The sequence below is a fragment of the Canis aureus genome, chromosome 33 (genome assembly GCF_053574225.1).
Source record: "Canis aureus isolate CA01 chromosome 33, VMU_Caureus_v.1.0, whole genome shotgun sequence".
Taxonomy (NCBI): domain Eukaryota; kingdom Metazoa; phylum Chordata; class Mammalia; order Carnivora; family Canidae; genus Canis; species Canis aureus.
Genome location: NC_135643.1, coordinates 15065358 through 15092309, shown reverse-complemented (window position 1 = coordinate 15092309; position 26952 = coordinate 15065358). Strand labels below are relative to the sequence as shown.

The following is a 26952-nucleotide window of genomic DNA, read 5'->3' as shown; positions in this document are numbered from 1 at the left end:
TCAAGTACATTGATTCTTTGTTCTGTCTGCTTAATTCTGCCACTGAATCCCTTTAATGAAGCCTTCATTTTAGCTATTTTACTTTCTAGCTCTCCAATATTTGCCTGCTTCCTTTTTCTAGTTTCTACCTCATTATTGATATTCTCATTTGGTGTACAAATCATTTTCTTGATTCTCTTTGCTACTCTTTCCATGATTTTCTTTAGCTCTTATAGCATATTTGAGTCAGTTTATAAAAACCTTTAGTAAACCTAATGTTTGTGTGTTTCCTCAGAAACAATTTCTGCTAATTTATTTTATGAATAGGCAATGCTTTGTATACATTGTATATACTTTGTATTTTTTCCCCTGACAGTGGCACATTTAAAATTATTATAATGTGACAACTCTGGAGATCAGATTCTTTCTCATCATCAGTTTTTCTTGTTTGTTATAGGTGGTATTTATTTGTATGTTTAGTGACTTTTCTAACTATTTTTGTAAAATCTGTATTCTTTGCGATGTGTGCACCCTGAGGTATCTTTTCCTGTAGAACATGTTTAGCTAATGGTTAGAGATTTCCTTGAAAATAAGGGGCTAAAATGAAAATGAGAGCAAGAATGAAAGGAGGAAGTAAGAGGAAAGAGAGAGAGAGAAAGAGGAAAAGAGAAGGAAGAGGATAAGGCAGGAAAGGAAAAGAAAGAAAGATAAAGAAAAAGAAAGAAAGAAAAAAAGAAAGAGAAAGGAAGGAAGGAAGGAAGGAAGGAAGGAAGGAAGGAAGGAAGGAAGGAAGGAAGGAAGAAAGAAAAAGAAAGAAAGAAAGAAAGAAAGAAAAGAAAGAAAGAAAGAAAGAAAGAAAGAAAGAAAGAAAGAAAGAAAGAAAGAAAGAAAGAAAAGAAAAAACCTCTTCTAGTTTTGCAGATGAGTTCTGTGCAGCACACACTGTAAATGCTTGGCTAGGCTTGTTCAGAGCCTGGAGAGGAGACAGAGATGAAACTTTAGGATCTTCTCAGTTTTTTATATCAACAAAGGAGTTCATTGTTGGTGAGGAGATTTATCCAGATTATCATATAAAGTCACATTTTTACTACAGAATTTGGGCAAATGGGGAATTCATATTATTTCTATGCCAAATATTAAAACCTATGAAGACAACATCAAAATAATATGGTGATATCATTGAGGATTCAGAAGTATCAAAAATGGTTAGCTCTTCTTATCAGAAAAAGAACCCATCAGTTCAGCTAAGATTCTAAATGGGGACAAAAAAAGAAATAATATATAGAAAAAAATGCTTGTTGTAGAAACAAAGACCATATAAGCTACACATATTTTTGTCTTTTTATTAGTTATATATTTATATAATTTAACTAATTTTCTTCTTTAGTTTCCTCTCTCATTTTACAGTACTATTTTATACAGGCTAGAGTAGTGATTACTGCTAGTAACCTTATTTTATACGTTGCTAGAAATCAAGGATGGATTGTTACTGAACTAAAAGGGATAATGAACATCAGTTAGACATGTAAATGTGACAGATGAAAGTTTGAGTCTCCTCTTTGGGAAAAGGGTGAGGACATACTAAGAACTGTTCGTGTTAAGTTAATTGGTAGCAGGCTGTTGCTGGAACTGTTCAAGAGTTTAAGCCTAAGAAGAATGTTTGATCAGATGTGGCCATAGAATAGCTGTTGATGGTGGCAAATACGAGGACTGGTTCACTGAGCATCCATTCCTATAATCTCTCAGAAGCAGATAGCAGACAGGTATGAAGTATTTACTCAGGTTTCTTTGTATCTAGACTTAGCATATATTTTATTTTATGACAATTGGATGCATTTATGCAAGACTTAGAGCAAATAAAGTCAGAATTTAGGGTATTCGTTTTTCTACACAGGTCATGGCAGTGGCGGAATGATTCTGAAGCCAGCAGATTCTTGATTCATCAATTTTTGCAAAGAACAACTTTTTTGATTTTGGAAGAAACACAATAGATCTGGGTGGTAAAAATTGCTCCTGGGACCTTAACCTAGTTACCCTTCTTCGTCTCAGCAATTATATACGGGCCAAATTTTCTATGGTGAGTCCTTTCTTTCCCAGTTTAGACAGACAATAATGCTTTCTGTTGGTTATAATTGGACACTCTTCAATATAGCCTCCAAATGAAAACTTGCATAATTTGACCAGAACAAAAGGGCTGAAATTCTAGTAAGAACAGCCAGTCACCTGACTGAATAAGAACATTTTAAAATACTTTAAAAGGTTAACAAGATTAGAAGTGGAAAATCCTTCTGTGAAATGACTAACAATATATTGCCAATCTGTTAAGCATAGGATTAGGCAGATGAAGATAAAATATGTTACAGTATCTCTTTAACCCACTGATGGTAAGTAGAAAATGAAGATAATATTATTGCAGTTTTTCAATAAAACAGACCTGTTGAAAAAGCTTGAAACCACACTCTGCAAGCATAGGCAGTAGACACTTGCTAAACAGCTTGTAATTATTTCATAGGGTTTATTTTATTTACCTACTAATATGATTACAAATGTCACTATTTTGGATATCACAATCAATTAATAAATAAAACCAGAAAGACTTATGTGATTTATCTACATGCATCCTAATTGTCTCAAAAGTACCATGTCAAAAGAGGTTATATAACACGAAGTCTACAGATACCAGCAATATTAAAAAGATGAAATGAGATAAACAATGATAACCAGGGGAGGGAATGATAAATCTGCAATGCTAGCTTAGTCTGTTTCACTTATCTCCTGCAGTGAAAAGTAACTTGCTAACTGATTTGGTGTCTCAATTCTCCCAAAAATACTGTGTGAAGATAAAATAAGACTGGCATTGACTACACATTTGCTAAAATGAAAAAAATCAACATTCAAATAATCTGAGGTTTACAGTCAGAAAAGGTGGTGGAAAATGTAGATATGTTCCTAGAAAGAAGTATGGAGGTAGTGCCAGCTCCTTCAAATCTCCAACAATCACAAATAAGAGTTTCCTACAGAAAGTATTCAAAATTCACTTTATAGCTGAATTTATAATTAAGGTAGTCAGAAATGTATACATTAAATAGAATCAGTCTCATGATAAACCATACACTTAGGATTAGTCTGTTCTATATCCAAAAAATCATAGTAAAAACTTAATATAGACATTACCTATTAGAATTTGTAGAAAAAAATCAAGGAATATGAAAAATTACCTTGTAAAGAATAGTCTTATTTATTTTTTCAAAGTCAGTCAAGCTAATTGATACTTTGCAAAAGATATTCAAATTAATTAGTTTAAATGGTATATTAATGTTTGTTAAATGTTTTATTCGATAAAACATTTGACTATTACAAAAACAAAATTTACAATTATACAAAGATCAAAGCACTAGAAATCACTAGAAATTATATGCATTTTTAAGAAGATTTTATTTATTTATTTGAGAGAAAATGAGTGAAGTGAGGAGCAAAGAGAGAAGCCAGCTCTCTGAGCAGGGAGCCCAATGTGGGGCTTGATCCCAGGACCCTGAGATCATGACCTGAGCAGAAGGCAGATGCTTAACTGACTGAGCCACCCAGGTCTCCCCATATTCATGTTTTATTTCTATGATATACAAAATTTGATTCTAGTTTTTCATACTATGTTCCAGTTGCTGTGAGTATCAGGAAACATTAGGAAATACGGTAGGAGTTGAAGCATTGCTTCTATGGGAAACAGTTAAGTTCATGCTGAGTGCCTCTGGTTACATTTTCATCAACTGATTCTGTTTAAAGACATCTTTTTTTTTTTAAGATCTTATTTATTTACTCATGAAAGACACACGGAGAGAGAGAGACAGAGACATAGGCAGGGGGAGAAGCAGGCTCCTCGCAGGGAGCCTGATGTGGGACTCCATCCCCAGACCTGGGATCATGTCCTGAGCCAAAGACAGATGCTCAACCACTGAGCTACCCAGGCGTCCCTGTTTAAAGACATCTTATTTAATATATATTGTCAATTCATACCATTGAATTAGTAGCCAGCTGCACTATAACACGTTTGAACAAAGCTTGTATGACACAGACTTTTTTTTTTTTTTTCTCCTTGTAGCTTTCTTGCATTTAGAAACACTAGACAACACCTCAGGCATTATACTCAGGGGCCATTTAAACAATGATAAAATCACCAACAGACAGCAAAAATATGTGAGAAATGTGGCGCTATATAGATTATGGAAAGGACACTTGTTTGCAGTATCAGGATTGAAACAAGAAGGCACAGCATCACTTTGTTCAACCTCAGGTGAGAATGTGTGCATGGGGCTACTCAAATTTTTCACTGTTCTACATATTCTTGAATGACTGCAAAAATGCCACAAGTATTGATTTAGAGGTTACAAATAAATATTAAAAAGATAAGCACATAAATCACTCTGTATATGTGTGCGTATATGTGTATACACATGAACATACATGTATATATTTATAAATATGTATGCATATATATTTGCAGCCTAAAGTATAAAATATAACATGCAGTATAAAAATAATGCTATTAATAATGTTAAATTAAAAACAGCTTATAGATAAATTGCTAGAAGAAAATAATCTACCATCCATCATTTCAATGGGAGATTTCAGATCACTTTACTTTGTCAATGACTGAAGCAGACAAAAAGAAAATTAAAAATATAAAATATTCATCACAGTGATAGTATAGATCCATTATTTTTACATGTAAGCAAATACTCAATTTCCTCAAGTATACATGGAGCTTTAATAGGCTATAAAATTATTTTTGGTAGGTCTTAAAGAGTCAGGTATAGTCTACATTATCTGTCATGCAATTAAATGAGAAATTGATAGAAACAGTAACAGACCAATAGATTTGGAACTTCCAAGGAAAAACTCATTTTGGAAACTGAAAAATACTTAGAACTTATCAAAAATAAAAGCTATATGCAAAAACTTGTAGGAAATGGTGTAAGTGGTTCTTAGAAACTTATTTAAATGCCATTAGAAAAGAAAAAGCAAAAAGCAAAAAAACAACAAACAAACAACTAAAAGGCCACTTCAGTGATTACATGGAAACAAATAATCTTAGAAAAAAGAGAAGAAATAAAACAATCCATATAAAAGAAGATAGAATAAAAACAAAATCAAGATAATAGAAAAGCAAATTCTTTGAAAAAACAAACTAGTAACATTGGCAATTACTTGTGAGATCTGAGAAAACAAAAAGAAAGCAAAAATTAAAACTATTAGAAATATGGAAGTGATATGCCAATACTGAAATACAAAAAATTACAACTATAAAAATGAAAAACTATGCCAAAATAATTGAAAACCAAGAATGGACAATCATCTAAAAAGAAATTAATTAAGAAATATTACTCAAGAAGAAATAGGAAATAAGAAGCATCTATAATCACTGGAGAAGTTTAAACAATAATTAAAACTCTATTCACTAAAGAGAACTGTCTTAGAAGGTTTTTAGGAGATTGATACCAAGTATTCAAGTGACAAAAGAATTTCAATCTTATAAACATTCTTCCTGAGAAAAGAAAAAAAGAAAACACAAATGTATTTTATGACACCAAGTTACTCAGGGTGTCACAATCAGAAAAGGCCCTACAAAAAAAAAAAAAAAAAAATTACATCAATCTCAGTCACAAAAATAGATGCAAAAATCCTAAATAAACTTTTACCAAACCAAATCAAACATATGATCATTTTACTACTTACAGCATAAGGATCCAAAAAAATTCAATAGCATTTATGATAAAAACTCAACAAGTTAGGATGGGAAGAAATTATCCTGATAAAGGATATCTTTTTCTTTTATAACTCTACAGAAGATATTTTACTTACTAGAGAAAAAACAAGGATGTTTATTAATATTATGCTTGTCTGGCATACTCCTGAAAGTCCTAGTCCATGTGGTCTCTCATCCTTCTATAAACTTACATGAACGTGTATTCATGAGAAACAACAAAACAAAAAATATATATAAGAAATGAAAACAAAAAAGCATAGCTGTTATTATTTGGATTGTATAATTATCTGAATAAATAGCTAAACAGAATCTGTAGCAGAATTATTAGAAACAAAAACAAAAAAGTGTAGTTTTGCTGACTGTAAATTTTAAAAATTCAGTTGTGATCCTTCACGCCAATAATAATCACTTAGAATTTAAAGAAATATAAAAATGTAATATAAAATACATTATCATTCAGCAGTAAAAATATATAGAATCTTAGAATAATTCCAATTAAAAGTGTGTACTACTTCTTGGGCATAAATTTTAACATTTTCAAATATATGAAACAAGATTTAAATAAATGGAAGTGGAAATCTCATGAATAGAAATATCTAATCCCATGGAAATGTCATTCTAGCAAAATTATATTTTCAATGCATTTTCTAATTAAAATTTCAAGGTCCTTCATAACACTTGATAATATGATTCCAAAATGGAAGAGTAAAAGACTAAGTATAACTAATTTAATTCTTTAAAAAAAAAAAAAAAGAACTAATTGTGGGAAAATTCTCTTATCAGATAGCAGTATCTGTAAAGAACTACTGCATTTAAGATAGTGAGGTATTGGCACAGGAATAGATAAACCAATAAAGGAAGGCATAATTAGAACACCCCCCCCCAAAATACTTATACATACCTAATTGCCTGGGTTATGATAAGAATTGGGATAATGTAGGAATTTTATATGAGTGGGGAAAATAATAAACTCAAAAATAAATAATACTAGGACAATTTATTATATTAAGAAATTTATTCTTAAACTATAGATACACACATTAAATCTTAGTTGCAGATGGAAAATACATCTAAATTTGAAATATATTGGGGATCCCTGGGTAGCTCAGCGGTTTAGCACTTGCCTTTGGCCCAGGGTGTGATCCTGGAGTCCTGGGATTGAATTCCACATTGGACTCCCTGCATAGAGCTTGCTTCTCCCTCTGCCTGTGTCTCTGCCAGTCCCTCTCTCTCTGTGTCTCTCCTGAATAAATACAATCTTAAAAAAAAGAAATATATTATGAAATCTGTATAACTTCAATTTAGAGATGTATGTTAACTCAGTATTTGGATCAAACGATGCAATTATTTTGATACCTTTAATTAAATGATGATATATCAGTTAATTGTATAACAAACCACTATAAAATTACTGACTTAAAATAACAATCATTTATTTTTGTGCACGAGATACAGAAGGTTGGGAAATTCTTCTAATCTTGGTTGATTTCGGTTTGGCTTGTTCAGCATGTTATAAACTGGTGGCTCCTGGTTAGAATGGCCTTGGTGGAAATGATCAGGCTCTGCCCCATGTGGTCTCTCATCCTTCTATAAACTTACATGAACGTGTATTCATGGAAGAGGTAGGTTCCAAAGTCTTTTGAGATAATAAAAAAGCAAATTGTTATAACTGGCACAGTGTTATTTCCTCCATTGTATCAGAATGTAAAATATATTTTACAGAATGTAAAACATCCAGAGATAAGATTCAAGGAGTAGGAAAATATATTCTACCTCCTGATGTATGCAGCAGAAATGTGGAAATGCCAAGAAGGCAGATTTAGAGAATTGTGCAGAATTTCGTTCCATTTTGTAATCAATCTAACTAGAGAAAGTATAATTTCTTTAATTTATTTTAATTGGAAGTAAATATAACACCAAAGATGTTTCTCAGAAGACATCTTTTATCTTTTCAATATTAGATAATGTCATTTTCCCTATCACTGATATGCACTAATAATACATTAAAGGAAAAACAAGATAACCTTCTTTTCTAGAAATCTTCACTGTATCACCACACTTTCTCACCCTAATTTCTTTCTTGCTTTTGTGGGATTTAATGAAGACCAAATTACACATATGGTTATAAATTAACGAAAATTAATTTAACTCTTAGGGCAAATATTTCATGGTATTGCCAACTCAACACATTGTAAAAATGCAAGAAATGTGGGGATCCCTGGGTGGCTTGGCAGTTTGACACCTGCCTTCCGCCCAGGCCGTGATTCCAGAGTCCCGGGATCGAGTCCTACATCGGGCTCCCTGTGTGGAGCCTGCTTCTCCCTCTGTCTATGTCTCTGCCTCTCTCTCTCTCTCCTTCTCTCATGCATAAATAAATAGAATCTTTAAAAAAAATTCAAGAAATGGATAAAACTTTAAAAAATTTAGTGAAAAGATATGTTTATAAGACATTCATAAGAGCATTATGTGTTCCATTGAATTGCATTACAATTTATTGTCAATGACTTACAAAATGTTAAAAACATGGTTTATTCTCTGATAGACTTCTCTTTTTTGTATTGTACTATGTCCTTAAATTACTTAAGCAGAATTAACTTAGGTGGGCAATGATTTTCAGTGGAATACAAAAGGAAGAAAACAACTTTTTGATATATTGTTCGTAGCCAGAGATGCTCAAAGGATAAATGTTTCTAATTTCAAAATGGACCAGACATCAATTCTCTTTTGATTCTCATAAATTTTGTTACAAATTGATACTAAGGTATGTAATATTCAATTTTTATTGCTAAAAATCCACATTAGAGAATTCCTAAAAATATTTTTGAATAACAGTATAATAGCAGATTTTCAAAATAGTTACACTTTAAAAATATTAATTTTTGCCTATGAAGGAATTAAAGATTTGTGGAATCTTTACAAATGTATGTGCCAAAATTATTATAAAACACTCTTGAAATTATATTCTAAAAGCAGTTTTATACTTGAGAACATGAAATAAAGTTCAAATATAGATGGCTAGAAATCTGCAATTATGTGCCAAATGTGCAAATATTTAAACGGGCTGAGATCTTTCATAACTTTGATTGCTTTGATAAAACATGGCAAAGGTAAAATGGTAAAACAGCTTTTAGTTTATTACAACTTTAAATAGCTTTTATTAAGATTATTGCATTTTTAAAAATCCATATCAGCTTTTGAAAAAGAATACACCAAAACATAGTTTTTTTGGTAATTATTTGTTTATTCATTTATTTTAGCTTTTTGTTGAGATGAAGTTTATATGTGGAAAAATGTACATCTTAACAGTATAATTTGATTAGTTTAAATAACTGAATATACTCATGAAACCAGTACAGCAGGCAAGATATGGCATATTCCCATCACACCAAAAAGGTTTATTATGTGATCTCATCAGTTCCCATTTCTCTAAGGCAATCATTGTTTGATTTTTAATACAATTATTTGGACTTGTTCTTGACCTTCATAAGAAGTGAATCCTGAGTTAAATTTAACTTATCTGCATGTATTTACATTTAAAGGTGTTTTCCAATGTTTTTTCTCCTTTAAATTATTTTTAGATTTATTGAGGTATAATTGACATAAAATATTATATTAGTTCCAGATGTATAACACAGTGATTTGTCATTTCTATGCATTGAAAAAATGGTCACTACAGTAAGTTTCGTAACAATCTATCCCTTAGAAAGTTAATAAAATATTAGTGACTTTATTCTTATACTATACATTACATTTTCATGGCTTGTTTATTTTATAGTGGGCATTTTTTACTTCCTAATCCCCTTCACCCATCCTTCCTAAACCCCAAACTCTGGTGACTACCTATTGACTACCTATATATTCTCTACATCTATGAGTCTAGGTTTTGTTTGTTTGTTTTGTTTTGTTTTATATTCCACATATAAGTGAAACCATGCAGTATTTGTCTTTCTCTGACTTAATTCATGTAGGACCCTTTAGATCCATTCATGATGTCACATATGGCAAGATTTCATTCTTTTTAGTACTAACATTCCATTGGATATATATGCCAAATCTTCTTTGTCCATTCATCCATCAATGGGTGCTTAAGTTGTTTTCCTATCTTGGCTCTACAAATAATGCTGTAATGAACATAGGTGTGTACATATCTTTTTGAATTAGTTTTTTTGTTGTTTTGGTTTTTTTTTGGATAGATACACAGTAATGGACTTGCTGGATCATATGGTAGTTCTTAATTTTAATTTTTTGAGGTACATCCATACTGCTTTTCATAGTGGCTGCACTAATTTGCATTACCACCAACAAAGCACAAATGTTCCCTTTTCTCCACATCTTTGTCAACACTTGTTTCTTATGTTTTTTATTTTAGTCCTTCTCACAGATGTAAAGTGATAATCTCATTACAGTTTTAATTTGTGTATCCCTGATAATTAGTGTCGTTGAGCGGCTAATCGTATGCCTGTTGGCTATCTGTATATCCTCCTTGGGAAAAAAATGTCTATTCAGACCCTTTGGCTATTTTCCTAAGTAGATTTTTTTTGTTGTTTTAAGTTTTATGCGTTCTTTATATATTTTGGAAATTAATCCCTTATCAGATATGTCATTTGCAAATATCTTCCCCATTCAGTATATTGTCTTTTCATCTTACTGATGGTTTTCTTCACTGTGCAGATGCTTTTTAGTTTGATATATTCCCATGTATTTATTTTTGCTTTTGTTTTCCTTGCATTTGAAGTCAGATTAAAAAAAAACAACAACAATAAAACATGTTGCTAAGACTGATTCAAGTATTTTACTACCCATGTTTTCTTTGAGGAGTTTTATGGTTTCAGGTCTTACATTCAAGTTTTTAATCTATTTTGAGTTAATTTTTGTGTTTGGTGTAAGATAAAGGGTGAGTTTCATTCTTTAACATGTAGCTGTCCAGTTTTCCCAACATTATTTATTGAAGAGACTGTCATTTCTCCATTATATATTCTTGCCTTTTTTGTCATAGATTAATTGATTATATATGTATGGTATATGTCTGGTATGTCTATTCTATTCTATTGCTTCATGTCTGCTTTTATGCTAATACCATACTGTTTTAATAACCTTAGCTGTGAAAGATCTGTTCTACTAGTCTTTAGGTCATTTTCAGAGTGAGTTACATCATGTGCAGTTGTTGCCTCAGTGTGTCTGTGGGACGAGACAAGTTCAGGGTCCTTCTACTCTGCCATCTTCCCAAATATCTTCAAAAACAGTGTTTAATTGTCAAATAGCTCATAAAATTTTTTGAGTTACATTTTGAATGATGGGCAAGAGAGATGGGTCATTTTTCTTATGGAACTCCATTTAACAGGTAAAACAAACTTTAAATAGGAAAATCATAGTGTAGTGAGTGGCAAGGAGAAATATAGGGAATTATTATCATAATCCATATTTTGTCCTCTCCTGTCTCAGAACCACCCCATATCTGTTCACTCCATGTATATTGTTATTCCCCCTTTATACGCCCTTCATATAGATAGTCAATTTTACAATGTTGATTTAGTTATCATATTTTTAAGAAAACTTTCTCTGGATTATCTTCTTTTAAGAATACTCCCAAGTCTGGATTAGAAACCTCCTTTGTTGGGCTTTATATTACTTGTGTATCCCTTATTAGAGCAATCCACATAGTCTATTATTATTGTCTGTTTGCATATTTGTTACTTCTACTAAGCAATATTCTTTTATTTTCATCTTAACTCTACTATGTTTCACACAAAATCTGTATGCAACTGATACATCCACTCCCATGAAATAGACAAGCAAATTGAGATCCAGAAGGGTTATATATTTGGCAAGATCATGAAACTTAATAAAGAGTAGAGTCAAGATTAAACCAAAGTAAATGAAGGTTGACCATTGTGGGTAACCACAAATAAATCACCCTCAACAGAATCATGACTGGCTACTTTGATGAGAAATGCTTCCAGCAATAAAATATTCAAGAAGTAATAACTTGAAAATCATTATTCCTAATTGTGCTTTTCTTTTAAAATATCCAAAATTTTCCCATTAATAAATTACACAAATTCTTCCTGTATATTCTTATATGCCAACTTTCAGATAATTTCTTTTATAGTAATTTAGAGCCAAAAGATACAAGAAAGTGCTTTGTTAAACAAAGACAGAATTTTCAAGTCTTTTAATATCCCCAACATACATATCATAGAACTTATAGATTTCCCTTATGGTTTATTTTAATCAAAAGATATAGTTTTAGTACTCCACGAGGAATCACACACAGATAATATTGCAATTTCAAGAGAGAGAAGTTATCCTTATTAAGTCTGTTATTTAATTATTGATTTTACTCTGATCTTGATGGTTGAAAGGAATTTGGATATGGAGGGTGAATGATGCAAAATACAATATGTTGGTTTTATGTTTGTAACAAAGGATATTTTCCAAGAATATTTCTGCACATAAAATCCAGTTATGCTTGAAGTGATTCATTCTTTGTTACTCCTTTCTCTATTTCATACCTGTCAAGAGCATGATGCCCCTCTCCAGTAGCTAGCAAAACAGATCTTAAATGTAGAACAACCAATTGCATCTATCCACCCATGTATAGTCTATAATATTAAACATAACCTCTATCCTGTGGGAGCCTCTATTTTTCTTCCAAGACAACTTGGAAGAAGGACTTAATCTTTCTTTAAAATAACTTTTATTTCTTTAAAATAACTCCCCCTACAGAGGCAATGGTGACTAATAGAAATTTCAAAGGGAAAGAGTATATGGCTTACACTACTCTAAGACATAAAATTTCCTTAATTCTCTTTTGACATAACTCCACTTTAAGCATCTACCTGCCCACAAACATGGTATTTTCTACCTGGATTGGTATATTCAGGAGTCAGTGTTGCTTTTTCCACTCTTCCCCTATTTTTTATTTTTCTCTAAGCATTTTGCTGTGCTTCTCTCCTTTTTTTTTTAAGCAAATTAATTTTACTGTCCCTTTTTCCCCAAATGCACATATTTAGATACTTTGGCCATTCATCAAGGAAAAGACTCTGTGCATTTCTGGGGTTCACCGACCTTAGAAAGGAGTAGAGAATTATAAATATCATTTTCTTCCTAATCAGTATCCTGTCATTCAAAGATCCTGTACCTTTGACAATGAAATCACATGGCCTTCTGATACTCTGAAATAACATTATATTGACTTCAGCTTCACCTGTTTTTAAATAGTGCTGATTCCCATATTTGGGGGGGGTAATATACTATCATTCTTAAATAATAAACATGCATGCAGGAAACTTAGCTTGGTGACAATGAGTCATCAAGATGGGCAATTTTATAAAGGCAAGAGTGTAAAAATAAACTTTAAACACTCTAGTGGATTGAGTGGTGGCCACCTCAAATATATGTCTACTGGGAATTTGTGAATGTGACCTTATTTGAGAAAAGTGTCTTTTAGATGTAATTGCACTAATGATCTCAGGATGAGATCATCTTGGCTTAATCAGGTGGACCCCTAATCCATTAGAAGAGAAGACAACAGAAAGGCATGTAGACTGGGAGGTGATTGAAGACTGGGGCAGAGATAGTAATGATGTGTTTATGAAATAAGTATGCCAAGGCTTGCTGGCAGCCACTAGAAGCTAAGAGACACGCATGGTATATATTCTTCCTTAGAGCTTCTGGAAGACATCAACTCTGCTGGCACCTTAATTTTGGCTTTCTGGCCTCTAGAACTATGAGAAAAACAATTTCTGTCACTTTAAAGCATCCAATTTGTGTTATTTTGTTATGGCAGTCCTAGGAAGCTAATACAGATATTCTTTGTCTCAAACTAATTATATTACTTAACAATAGATATTTATTGCTCATAATCCCTTATTTGGTAGCAGTATGGTATAGAAAATCAGGGAATGACCTTAAAAACATATCAACAAATTTAAACTTACATCCCAATTTTACCTTTTATGGGCTTTGTCAATAATTCATATCCTTAATGTTTTATCAAAAGCATGATATAATAATAATATATTACATGAGGTGAGGGGTACATGACCTAATTTTCCTCCAACCTTAGTTTTAATTATTTTATTTATACAATTATATTGTTATAAATGTAATGAAAATGAACTAGTACTGTAAGGTTTATTATAGAATTGAGCAGTTCTGTGCTCTATTCCCTCTATAGCCCTATCACACTATTCTTATTTCCTATTATTTCTTCTTTCCTTGCCTTTTAAAGATGTTTATGTGTTAACTTTATAAGCCACATGAACCCACTATAGGCACTCATGATGTGGTTGTTTGCTCCCTCAAAGTAAGCATGAGTATTTCTCAAACCTCTCTAATGTTTTTAACATTTCTCTGTTGAGATCAGACCCACCAAGATAATTTCCCTTTGAATGAACTCAAAGTTAAGTAATCATAGATCTCAACTTCATCTGCAAATGTCTCTTTCTAAGTAAAGTTATAGTTACAGGAGTGATATACCATCATATCCACAACATTTAAAAGGTCGGGATTTTATGGAGTCTATACAGGGGCAGGTAGGAATCTGCAGTGTCATCTTAGAGTCTTGCCTTCCATTATCTATAATGTATCCTTTATTGAAAAAAATATATATACTTTGTGGAAAATGATTTCATATATATAATTTGTTATAATACACACACACATTTACTGACATTTTCCTAAAATCTTGGTGGTGTTTATGGGTAAGCCAGAGAGAAAAGTATGAGGGAAATGTTTAGAACTTCAAATCTATCAGGGCTTACATTTCTTTTAGGTGATCTTACATAAAATTAACTGCTGGAATCCTATGTTTGGATAATCTTTCTGTTCTATAGAGAAATGACTCTACTTTACTCATACTATCACATCATCAAGATGTAACTATAAGCAGATCTTCATGATGATCTTGCAAGAATGTTTTGTCCCTAATTACTGTGTATCTGAAATAACATACAAAATACTACATGATAGACTATAGATCATTTCATAGAATTACCATAGCTCTACAGATTAACAATTTATTTACAATAGAGAAAGGTCATTTCTGAACTTACCATGCCAAGCAATTCTTAAACACATTGTTAGCTCAGAGATAAAAGCTGTCACTAAATTATGCTATTCTGTGATTTCCAATGATACGTCAATAAACAGGAATTAGAAATTCATATGAACAGAGCCAAAATATCCTTTTGGCAAACCAATATTTTGATATTAATGTCCCTTTAATTTTTCAGGATAGTTTCACAAGGTATAATGGGGCCGATACTGATGCCAAGAATATCACTTGGGAAGTTAGAAATGCAAAATCTAGGACCCCATTGCAGACTTATTTAATGAAAATGAATTTTAACAAGGTTCTCTAGGTGATTCAAAGGCACATTAAATTTCAAGAAGCAGTACTCTAGTTAACAACTCTCACTGTATGATGAGGGTACTATGTGTCAGAAATGGTACAATTTGTCTGAGATCCCATAGCTGGTTAAAGGAAAAGCTGAAAAGTAGTACCTAATTCTCTGGACTCCTAACCCATCACTCTTCCAACACCTTTATTTCTCATGTCCAAATAAGCCTTTAAGTTTTGGAGAACAAAGACATCAATTTAAGTATTGGACTCTATGCAACATGAGATTATTTAGGAATCCTACTTCTACATGGTAAACTAAATGGGATAACCACAATACAAAAGAAGCAAAAGTTCTCTTACACTGCTTATTTCTGAAAACAAAGAGTGACAAATTTCAGAAAGGCAGGTGAAAGAATAGGCTAATTTACTATGAAAATAGCAATAGCAAAACCCAACATGTATAAAAATAAGGTTGAATCACTTAACATTTGTATAGCTACTCAATGGCAAGCTTCACTTTCTTTTCTTCTTTTTTAAAACTATTTCTTTCAGTTCCTAATATCTACATAGGTCACATGGTACGGAATCAATAAACTTGTCATGCTGATCTCTTCAATGATTTTCTAAATCCAGGGAAAAATAATTTTGGAATTAAGGTGAAATGGTTTGCATTTCAATTTCTCATTATGCACAACTTAATAATTTTTGGTCCGCTCAATGATGTGAAATTATAAAAGCAGTATCTCTTGCTTTGTACTTGAAATAATAAGTAAACTTCAGGTGGAAAAACCCAGTGTTTTCAAAGATCCCAGGCAGCAATGCTTGACATTTATTAAATCACTTGTTACAGAGGAGTAGAATCAATTTGAACAGTTTCTACCTGTGTATGTATCATTTTCTCTTCTTAAAATGGATGTGTGAGATCAACATTGAACCTTTTTGCAAGGCTTAAAGGAGAGTGATGCGAGGTAGTTTATCATTTGATGCTAGAAAACTAAATACAAAGGGGGTACATTTATTAAATATTTAGTTAAGTAATTAATAGGAGAATAGAAGGATCTCTGTTCTTTCATCCGTTAAAGAGTATATTAATCCAATAACAGTTCTAGATTGAATTATTTTCCTGTGGCAACTGTTAATTTAAGAGGTTTAAAGACTCTATTTTTGAAAAGGCAAGATGGCAGAAGAGTGGATGTCCTCATTTCATCTGGTCCTCCAAATATAGCTAGACAACTTTCAAACCATTCTGAACACCTATGAATTCAACCTGTGTTCTAAAGAAGGGAAGCTGAACACTACAAATGCAAAAGTGACTACTTCTTGCAAGAGAGGTGCAGCTTCCAGGGGAGAAAGAACTCACAGGGCAAACAGCTTACACTGACCTGGCCACCTGACAAGGCACAGACCTGAGAGCCAGTGCAGCAGGCCCCTCCCCCAGAAGACCAGTTGGAAGAACAGGGGAACAGCAAGTTTACTGACCAAACAGGACTGGAAAACTCTAGGACTGAGAGAAAATAGTATATATAACTCAAGGTTTTTTTTCTTATGATTCATTTATCTTTCAGGTTAAAAATTTCCAACATTCTTTCTTTTTTTCCTGTCTTAACCATAATGTTTTATCAACTCATTTTTAAGTCTTTTCCTTTTTGACTTTCATATTTTTACAATTACAAGTTATAAATATATTGTTCATTTATGGCTTCTTTCACAGCGTTCAATTTAATATTTGTGGGTTTTTAAATTTGTTTTGTATTGTTTTATAATTTTGGAATTTAGTACCTTCTAACATATGGACCAAAATACACTCAGAACCAAGTGGATCACTGTATTGGTCCACTCTGTGAGATTATATTCTCTCTCCCTTCCCACCCACCCCCACTTTTTCTTTTTCTTTTTATTGCTGTTGCTGTTGTTTCTTTATATAAGTTTTGCTTTTTTATATAAATTTAGAATTCAGTACCTTCTAACATACAGGCAAAAATACACTCAGAACCAAGTATATCACTGTCTTGGTCCACTCTGTGAAACTATATTCTCTCTCCCTCATCATTTCCTTCCCCCTCTTTTTTTTTTTAATTTTAGTTTTTAAATTGTTCTTCACTTCTGTTGACTTTTTTATTTTCTGGCTCCTTACCTCTTCAGAATTGTCTAGTGTGTATTTTACTTAAATCATGGTTTATATTTTTGACTGTGTTCATTCAAACAGCCATTCTGAACTGGACAAAATGACTAGAAGGAAGAATTCACCACAAGAGAGAACCAGAGGTAATACTCTCTGCCAAGGATCTAATGGATATGGATTTAAGTAAGATGTCAGAGGTAGAATACAGAAATTATGATTATAAAATTACTGGTGGATCTTGAAAAAAAATAAAAGACTCTAGAGAATCTCTTGCTGCATAAATGAGATCTAATCAAGCCAAAAGTAAAAATACTCTGAGATGCAATCTAAACTGAATTCTCTACCTGCTAGGATAAATGAGGCAGAAGAGAGAGTAAGTGACATAGAAGACAAATTTATATAAAGGAAAGAAGCCAAGGAAAAGAGAGAAAAACAACAACGAACCGACAAGGAGAGGCTCCAAGAATTAAGTGATAGCTTGAAAAAGAATAGCATCCATTTTATTGGGATTCCAGAGAACATAGAGAGAGAGAGAGGACCAGAAAGTATGTTTGAGAAAATCATAGCTGGAACCTCCCTAATCTGGAGAAGGAAACAGGCATTCATATCCAAGAAAGAGGACCTCCCCCCAAATCAACAAAATATAATCAACACCCTGACATATAATAGTAAGCTTGCAAATTACAGAGATAAAGAGAAATCCTAAAAGTGGCTTGAGAATTTCTTGTGTCAAGAAGTATCTAATGTATATGTCTCTAATATATATGGGGAGAAATATGAGATTAACAGTAGACCTATCCACAGAGACCTGGCAGGCCAGAAAAGGCTGGCATGATATATTCAGGGTACTAAATGAGAAAAACATGCAGCCAAGAATACTTTACCGGCAAAGCTATCATTCAGAATAGAAGGAGAGATAAAGACCTTCAAGGACAGACAGAAACTGAAAGAGTATGTGACCACCAAACCAGCCCTCCAAGAAATATTAAGGGGGATCCAGTAAGCAAAGAGGGAGCCTAAAGAAACAATCTGCAGAAACAGGGACTGTGCAGGTAATATAATGACATTAAATTCATATGTTTTAATAGTTACTCTGAATGTGAATGGGCTAAATTATCCAGTCAAAAGACACAGAGAATCAGACTGGATAAAAAAGCAAGAGCCATCTATATGCTATCTACCAGAGACTCATTTTAGGCATAAGAACACCTTCAGATTGAAAATGAGGGAGTGGGGAACCATTTACCATGGAAATAGCCCTCAGAAGAAAGTTGAGGTAGCAATCTTCATATCAGATAAATTAGCTTTTAAACCAAAGACTAGAGAGATTAGGAGGGACACTATATCATATTTAAAGGGTATATCCAACAAGAAGACCTAACAATTATGAATACTTATGCCCCTAATGTGGGAGGAGCAAATATATAAACCAATTAATAACCAAAGTAAAGAGACACATAGATAATAATACATTAATAGTAGAGTTCAACACTCTGCTCTCAGTCAAGGACAGATCTAAGCATAAGATTAGCAAAGAAAAAAGGGCTTTGAATGACACATTGGACCAAATGGACTTCACAGATACATACACAACAAAACCAAAGAAAAGGCCTAAACCAAGCAAGAGAAGAGAAATAATAAAGATTAGAGCAGAACTCAGTAAAATACAGACCAGAAGAACTATAGAACAGATCAACGAAACTAGGAGCTGGTTCTGTGAAAGAATTAAAAGATAGATTAACCCCTAGCCAGACTTATTAAAAAAAAAAAAAAGAGGAAAGACTAAAATTAATAAAATCATGAATGAAAGAGGAGAGATCACAAACAACACCAAGGAAATACAAACGATTTTAAACATGTATTATAAGCAACTGTAAGCCAATAAATTAGGCCATCTGGAAGAAATGGATGCATTCCTGGAAACCTAAAAATTACCGAACTGAAACAGGATGAAATAGAAAACCTGAAAAGATCAATAACCAGCAAGGAAACTGAAGCCATCATCAAAAACCTCCCAAGATACAAAAGTACAGGGCCAGATGGCTTGGCTTCATAGGGGAATCCTAGCAAACATTGAAAGAAGAAATAATACTTATTCTACCAAAGCTATTTCAAAGATATGGAAAGAAAGTTTGACATCTTCATTGCCAATTTGAATGTTTTTAATTTTTTTGTTGTCTGATTGCTGAGGCTAGGACTTGTAGTACTATGTTAAATAGCAGTGGTGAGAGTGGACATCCCTGTCATGTTTCTGCTCTTAGGGGATGGGCTCTCAGTTTTTCCCCATTAAGAATATTTGCTGTGGGCTTTTCATAGATGGCTTTTAAGGTGCTGAGGAATGTTCCCTTTATCCCTACACTCTGTAGAGTTTTGATCAGGAATGGACATTGTATTTTGTCAGATGCTTTCTCTGCATCTATTGAGAGGATCATATTGTTCTTGTATTTTCTCTTATTGATATGATCTATCACATTGATTGTTTGATGAGTGTTGAACCAGCCTTTCATCCCGGAGATAAATCCCACTTTGTCATGGTGAATAATCTTCTTAATGTACTGTTGGACTCTCCCTCTTCCCAGATAACATGATACTGAAAATAGAAAACCCAAACGACTCGACCCCAAGATTGCTAGAACTCATACAGCAATTCGGCAATGTGGCAGGATACAAAATCAATGCCCAGAAATATCAGTGCCATTTCTGTACACTAACAATGAGATTGAAGAAAGAGAAATTAGGGAGTCAATCCCATTTACAATTGCACCCCAAAACATAAAATACTTAGGAATAAACTTAACCAAAGAGGTAAAGGATCTATACCCTAAAAACTACAGAATACTTCTGAGAGAAATTAAGGAAGACACAAAGAGATGGAAAAATATCCCATGCTCATGGATTGGAAGAATTAATATTGTGAAAATGTCTAGGCTACCCAGGGAAATTTACAGTTTCAATGCAATCCCTATCAAAATACCATCTACATTCTTTGGAGAGTTGGCACAAATAATCTTAAGATTTGTGTGGAATCAGAAAAGACCCCGAATATCCAGGGGAATATTGAAAAAGAAAACCGGAGCTGGGGACATCACAATGCCGGATTTCAGGTTGTACTACAAAGCTGTGATCATCAAGACAGTTTGGTACTGGCACAAAAACAGACACATAGATCAATGGAACAGAATAGAGAACCCAGAAATGGACCCCCAACTCTGTGGTCAACTCATCTTTGACAAAGCAGGAATGAATATCCATTGGAAAAAAGACAATCACTTCAATAAATGATGTTTAACATCCATTGGACAGCCATATGCAGAAGAAAGAAACTGGACCATTCTCCTACACTATACACAAAGATAAACTCAAAATGGATGAAAGATCTAAATGTGAGACAACAATCCATCAAAATCCTAGAGGAGAACACAGGCAACACACTTTTTGAACTTGACCACAGCAACTTCTTGCAAGATACATCTATGAAGGCAAGGGAAACAAAAGGAAATTGAACTACGGGGACTTAATCAGGATAAAAAGCTTCTGCACAGCAAAAGAAACTGTCACCAAAACTAAAAGACAACCTACAGAATGGGAGAAGATATTTGCAAACGACAAATCAGATAAAGGGCTAGTATCCAACATCTATAAAAAACTTATTAAACTCAACAGCAAAGAAACAAACAATCCAATCATGAAATGGGCAAAGACATGAACAGAATTTTCACAGAGGAAAATTGGCCATGAGCACATGGCCAACAAGCACTTGAGAAAATTCTCCACTTCATTTGCCATCAGGGAAATACAAATCAAAACCACAATGAGATACCACTTTACATCAGTGAGAATAGCTAAAATTAACAAGACAGGAAACAAGATGGGATGTGGAGAAAAGGGAACCCTTTTGCACTGTTTGTGGGAATGCAATTGGTGAAGCCATTCTGGAAAATGGTGTGGAGGTTCCTCAAGAAGTTAAAAATAGAGCTACCCTATGACCCAGCAATTTATGGGCATTTACCCCAAAGATATAGATGTAGTGAAATGACAGGACACCTGCACCTTGATGTTCATAGCAGCAATGTCCACAATAGCCAAACTGTGGATGGAGCCACAGTGTCCTTTGACAGATGAATGGATAAAGATGTGTTATATATACAATGGACTATTACTCATCCAAAAGAAAGGATGAATACCTACCATTTACATCGATGTGGATGGAACTGAAGGGTATTATACTGAGTGAAGTAATCAATCGGAGAAAGATAATTATCATAGGGTTTCACTCATATCTGGAATATAAGAAATAGTGCAAGGGACCATAAAAGAAAGGAGGGAAACTGAGTGGGGAAAATTAAGAGGAAGACAAATCATTAGAAACTCCTAAATCTGGGAAACAAAGGGTTGCAGAAGGGGAGGTGAGTGGAGGGATGGAGTAACTGGGTGACAGGCCTTAAGGAGGGCACACAATGAGATGAGCACTAGGTGTTATGCATTATGTTGGCAAATTGAATTTAAATACATTGTAAGAAAGACTTTACTCTTTAAACCATTCTTGCATATCAAATCATCACTATTTGGAACTTGTAATAGGATGTCAGTGTGTATGTATATATGTGTGTATATATATATATATGTATGTATATATATGCATATGTGTGTGTGATTATACACAGTGTTTATAAAATCAATATAGTAAAATGATATTTCTGCCCTAATAAATTAATCACTTCTAAATTTGAAATGGACTTAACTTTTAAAGTTTACTAGGAAGAATTTCATATATATTTGTATGTATATATATATATATTTATATATATATATATATATATATACAAACCCCCCAAGATAACAGTGATTCTCCCCATTGTCTAATATAAGTAAACAAATAATGCTGAGAACCAGTTTTCCTGAAAACAACTTAAGAGTTTTACATAATGCCTCCATTCCATATAGGCTTGCTTGCTGACTAGCATGAACCATATTTTTCCAGTTTCTGGAATACTTTTATTATTGTTTAAACTCCATCTGGCTAAATACCAAAAAAGAGCCAGAAGTATTATGTGTAGGTTCTATTGTAGACTTTTTGTTTTCTGTTAGTTATTTAATAGTGTCCTATTCTTTTTCTAGTCCTATTTTTCTTTATTTTGAAATGAGCTTGCGATATTGATTTTGATGGTAGTCTAACCTGCCTTTTATTTGATTTTTGCTCTTATTGATTCTGTTTTCTTCTCTCTCTTTCGTTTTTTGCTTATTGCATTTTTGAGATAAATGCTTCTTAGGTTACTTGAAAGGTCCTTGCTCTTATTCTGGAATGAATAATATCTTTTCTTTAGCAATGTCTTAAGGCTCTGAATTTTTATTTTGTTTAAATGCAAAAGGTTTAATTTTGTCCTTTTTTTTTTCAAGGAAGATATGAGAAAAAATTATGAGGACAGTGTTACTTTGATACCAAAATCAGACAAAGATATCACAAGAAAATAAATTTACTGATTAATATTTTATGAATATAGATGTGAGAATTATGATCAAGATACTAGCAAACAAAACCCACCAACATAAATAAATAAATAAATATATATTATACCATGAACAAGGGAGATATATTCCTGGAAAGGAAAGTAGGGTTCATTCAAAGTAAATTCATATTTATGAATTAATATAGTATATCTATTGAATAAAAGAGAATCATATGATCATCTCAATAGATACAGAAGAAGTATTTGACAAACTCTGATGTCTCTTTATGATAAAAATAAAAACGATGAATAGAATGTAACTTTCTCAGCCTTATAAAGGGCTAAAACAAAAAACCCATGTTAATATCATATTTAATTTACAAACCATGATGTTTTCATTCTAAGATCATGAACAAGTTAAGGATTTCCACTCTTGCCATTTGTACTCATCATTGTATGAGAAGTTCTAGCCAGGGAAATTAGGTAAGAAAATAAAAATATTGAGATAAGAAAGATAAAAGTAAAATTATTTCACAGATTATATGATATTGTGTATCCTTAGGAATACAAATATTATTAAAATTAATAAATTCGCCAAAAAAATCCTAAGCCAAGGTGATTATTACCTATAGTAATACAATGCAATCTTATTTGTAATTACTTTTGTTAAAAGACAATTACCAAAGAAATCACTGAAAGTTATTCAAAAATAAAATGAAAAAACAAGTGGGAATTCAATATTTTCCTTATTAACTAGTAACAAACATATATCTTTAATATAAATGTTACTAGTTAATAAGGAAAACTTGAATAAATCAGTTGATCAAAGGAGTGAAACAATTTGCTGAAAGAGAAACACAGATGGCCAAGTGACATTTAAGAAGTTTTAAACATAAATGAGCATTTCACCAGTCATATATGTCACAAAAAAATCTTGATCATTCTCAGCATTAGTAAATGTCTTAGGAAAACTTCTCTGAAAGCACAACTTGAGATTCTAGAATTTATGTTCTAGTGATTTCTTAAGAGAGGGCTCTTGGGAAATGAGAAGTGAAAGGAAGGAGGATAGGGTTTGAGAAGAAAGCTAGGAGAGAACACAGTCAATGCAGAGGATGAAGAGACTAGTCTCAGTCCAGTTCTATGAGCAGCTGAGAGCACTAATTGCAGCAGTCTTTCCTACTTGTGAGACCTTTTGTCAGTTATTGGTTGTAGGCTCCACCTCTCCTCCCCTGATTGGAATGTAACCAATAAAAGGGGATTTGGGCAGAATGCTAATAATACATCCACTGTAGCAAATGTTTAGAGAACAGTTGTTTTTATTCTATTAATTAGAGTATACACCAAGACATATTGAAGAGTATTTTGGCAATACTTCCCAACAAAAGCTGTTCATGTACTTTAATCCAGCAAGTGTACTTCTGCAAATATAAATTAAATAAACGCTGTCCTTGCTCTACTGCAGAAAAAAAAAATGTATGTATGTCAATGTTTGTTGCAGGATGTGGTAGGTAGAATAATAGAACCTCTATATCCTAATCCTCAGAACCTGTGGGTTCTTAGATTACATGGCAAAGGAAATTAAAGTAGCAGATGTAATTAAGATTGCTAATCAACTGATCCTAAAATAGAAGCAGCATGCTGGATTATCCAGGTGGTTCCAATGTAATCACAGGTTCTTTTAAAAATGGGAGAGGGTACAGAAGAGTCAGAATGTGGTAGTATGAGGAAGGTTTCATCTGCTATTGTTGGCTTTGAAGATTGGTGTACCTGAGCCAAGTAATGTTGGCAGCCTCTAAAAGCTGGAAAAGACAAGAAAACGGAGTCTCCCTGAGAGCCTCCAAAAAGGTATGTAGTCCTGCCAATACCTTGTTTTAGCCCAGTGGGATTCATTTCATATTTCTGACCTCCAAACTGTGAGAAATATGTGCAGTTTTGTGGTAACTTGTTACAACAGCAATAGGAAATGAATACACAGAGTTGTTGAAATTATTTATCATAAGAAAGAATCGTGCTGCTCATAATGGGAATGAGAAAAGAAGCAGAGGGATAAATCAATGATGTTGATGTAACAACAGTTAAACATTTGGGAGACGTTAATGTTAATGTTTTTCACATGGAAAAGAATAGTTGTAGGGGTTTATTTGGGAAAGCATTTTGTGAACTATAATAAATTTGAGGTCCCGCTCTAATATATTGTTAAAGATGTTATTTATTCATGACAGACACAAAGAGAGAAGCAGAGACCTAGGCAGAGGGAGATGCAGGCTCCCCAGAGGGAGCCTGCCGTGGGACTCAATTCTGAGATCACGACCTGAGCCAAAGGCAGATGCTCAACCACTGAGCCACCCAGGCATCCCCCCACTATGATATTTAGATCAGCAGACAGGGCTGTCATAATGAAGCTTCAGTTTTAGTATTGGTATGAAAACCACATTTGAAAGGGTTGAACAGTGAATAAATGAAAGGAAATAGACTGCCTGTGATTGTTTCTAGGTTTGCTGTGAAAAGGTGGGGAATTTAGTAGTTCAAAGAGGTAGGAAGAGCTTAATAAGTGGAAAAAAACAGTAAAAAGGAAGAATTTGAAGTTTATTGAAAGGATAGGTAATTAATCAAGTTCTCAAAGGAAATTTGCAACAATACTATATGGAGTCTAGAGATCATTACTACTGATTTAATTTCAGTTGCTTTTATTAAAGGCATTTGTAAGTAAATGAAAATTCTGCGGAAATTAGTGGGACAATATTTGTGACTGCCTTACCATCTGTGTTGGAACGTATTTAAGGAGTTTCTAATTTAAGTTATTCCAATTTACGTAATAAAATGCTTTTATTCATTTTCCTCTTGAATACCCATGATGAATTAGATCAAACAAAAAGTCTGTTTTGGTTGGTTAAATGTTTTTTTCTCTACTTTCTCAGTGTCTTCCAATGTTAAACACTCAGATTAAAGCAACTAGTAAATTTCTTTTTAGGATCAAATACATTGTGATTAAGATTACTAATAGGCCTAATTAATTGTCTTATTAAGATCCAGGAACATCAGGAGGCTCAGTTGGTTAAGTGTCTGCATTCCACTTAGGTCATGATCCCGAAGCCCTAGGATCAAGCCCCAAGTCAGTCTCCTTGCTCAGCAGGAGAGTCTCCTGTCCCTCCTCACCCCCTTTCACTCCTCCAAAATAAATAAAATCTTAAAAAAAAAGAATCCAGATCAAACTTCTGGAATTTTAGGTATAAGACAAACTTTCTAGTAGAAAATAATATATATTAAAATATATATATGTACATACATAGGTGTACATAGGTATTTATATGTGTAAGAAATATTTTCAGAGGATTTATAGATGACTTCATGAATTTGTATAGGTTATCAGCTGTGGTTGACCATAGTTCAAGAATATGATCCATTTCTGGGTCATGGAATTGAGTGGGAGACATTACAACTAAATGGTTATAAGGATGTCCAGTAGCTTAATGAACTAATAAAACACAGTAGAAGGATAACAAGGTATATGGTGACTTAAAATATATGTGAGAATATTCTCTATAAAAAAGTTTGACATAATACAGAGGCAAAGTGGAGCTATCTTTATAGGAGTATAACTTAAATGCCCAGAAGTTTATTTTCTTCCAAGGCAGTGGAAACATAAGAAACACTGTCTCAAACATATATAGATAACAAACCAATATTTCCATCATTCATAGAGGACTGGATTATAGAGTGTAGTAAGAAGTGAGTGTCAGGATGGACTAAGAAACAACAATCGTGTAAGGTCAGTGCTAAGTATGAGACTAGATTGGTAAGAACATAGCAGCTGGAAGAAAGTCATTTTATCCACAGTTTCTGCAGGATTAAAGAGAGAAGTTTTATCGACACCTTAGCCATGCAGCTTTCAATACAGTCCTTGTAGAAAAGAAAACAAGTTTAAAATATGTGTAAATTTTAATGTATGTAAATATGTAAATTATAAATGTATATATAAAATATTTGTAAATCTCCCCACAGAAGATGTAGTGCATCAACAAACTTAGTAGAATATCAGTCAAAACAACAATATAGATGAGCAATCAAAGAGTATTGCTCGGTTTATACCCTCAAAAGAAACTGAGGATGAGCAGAATTACTAGAATTTACCTCAGTAGGATTACAGTCCCTTACAGCTTCTAGACCCAAGCCAGATTACATTAGAGCCCATTGACTATTGGATAGGCTTAGTTCTGAGGAGAAAGGACTCTGCAGGACCATGGTTAGTATAGGTGGTGGTGACTATTTCAGTCCTCCCCCCCCCCCGCAAAAAAAA

General features: G+C 33.1%; 1 long non-coding RNA gene across 1 annotated transcript in view; it reads left to right on the top strand.

Moving 5' to 3' along the window:
- Positions 1 to 1805: 1805 nt before the first annotated feature.
- LOC144304348 (uncharacterized) overlaps positions 1806 to 26952 on the top strand; it is a 76389-nt gene continuing 51242 nt past the window's right edge. Inside the window, exons 1-2 of the long non-coding RNA XR_013371250.1 lie at positions 1806 to 2056; positions 4076 to 4267. This is a non-coding gene — a long non-coding RNA (uncharacterized LOC144304348). The remainder of the gene's footprint in view (positions 2057 to 4075; positions 4268 to 26952) is intronic.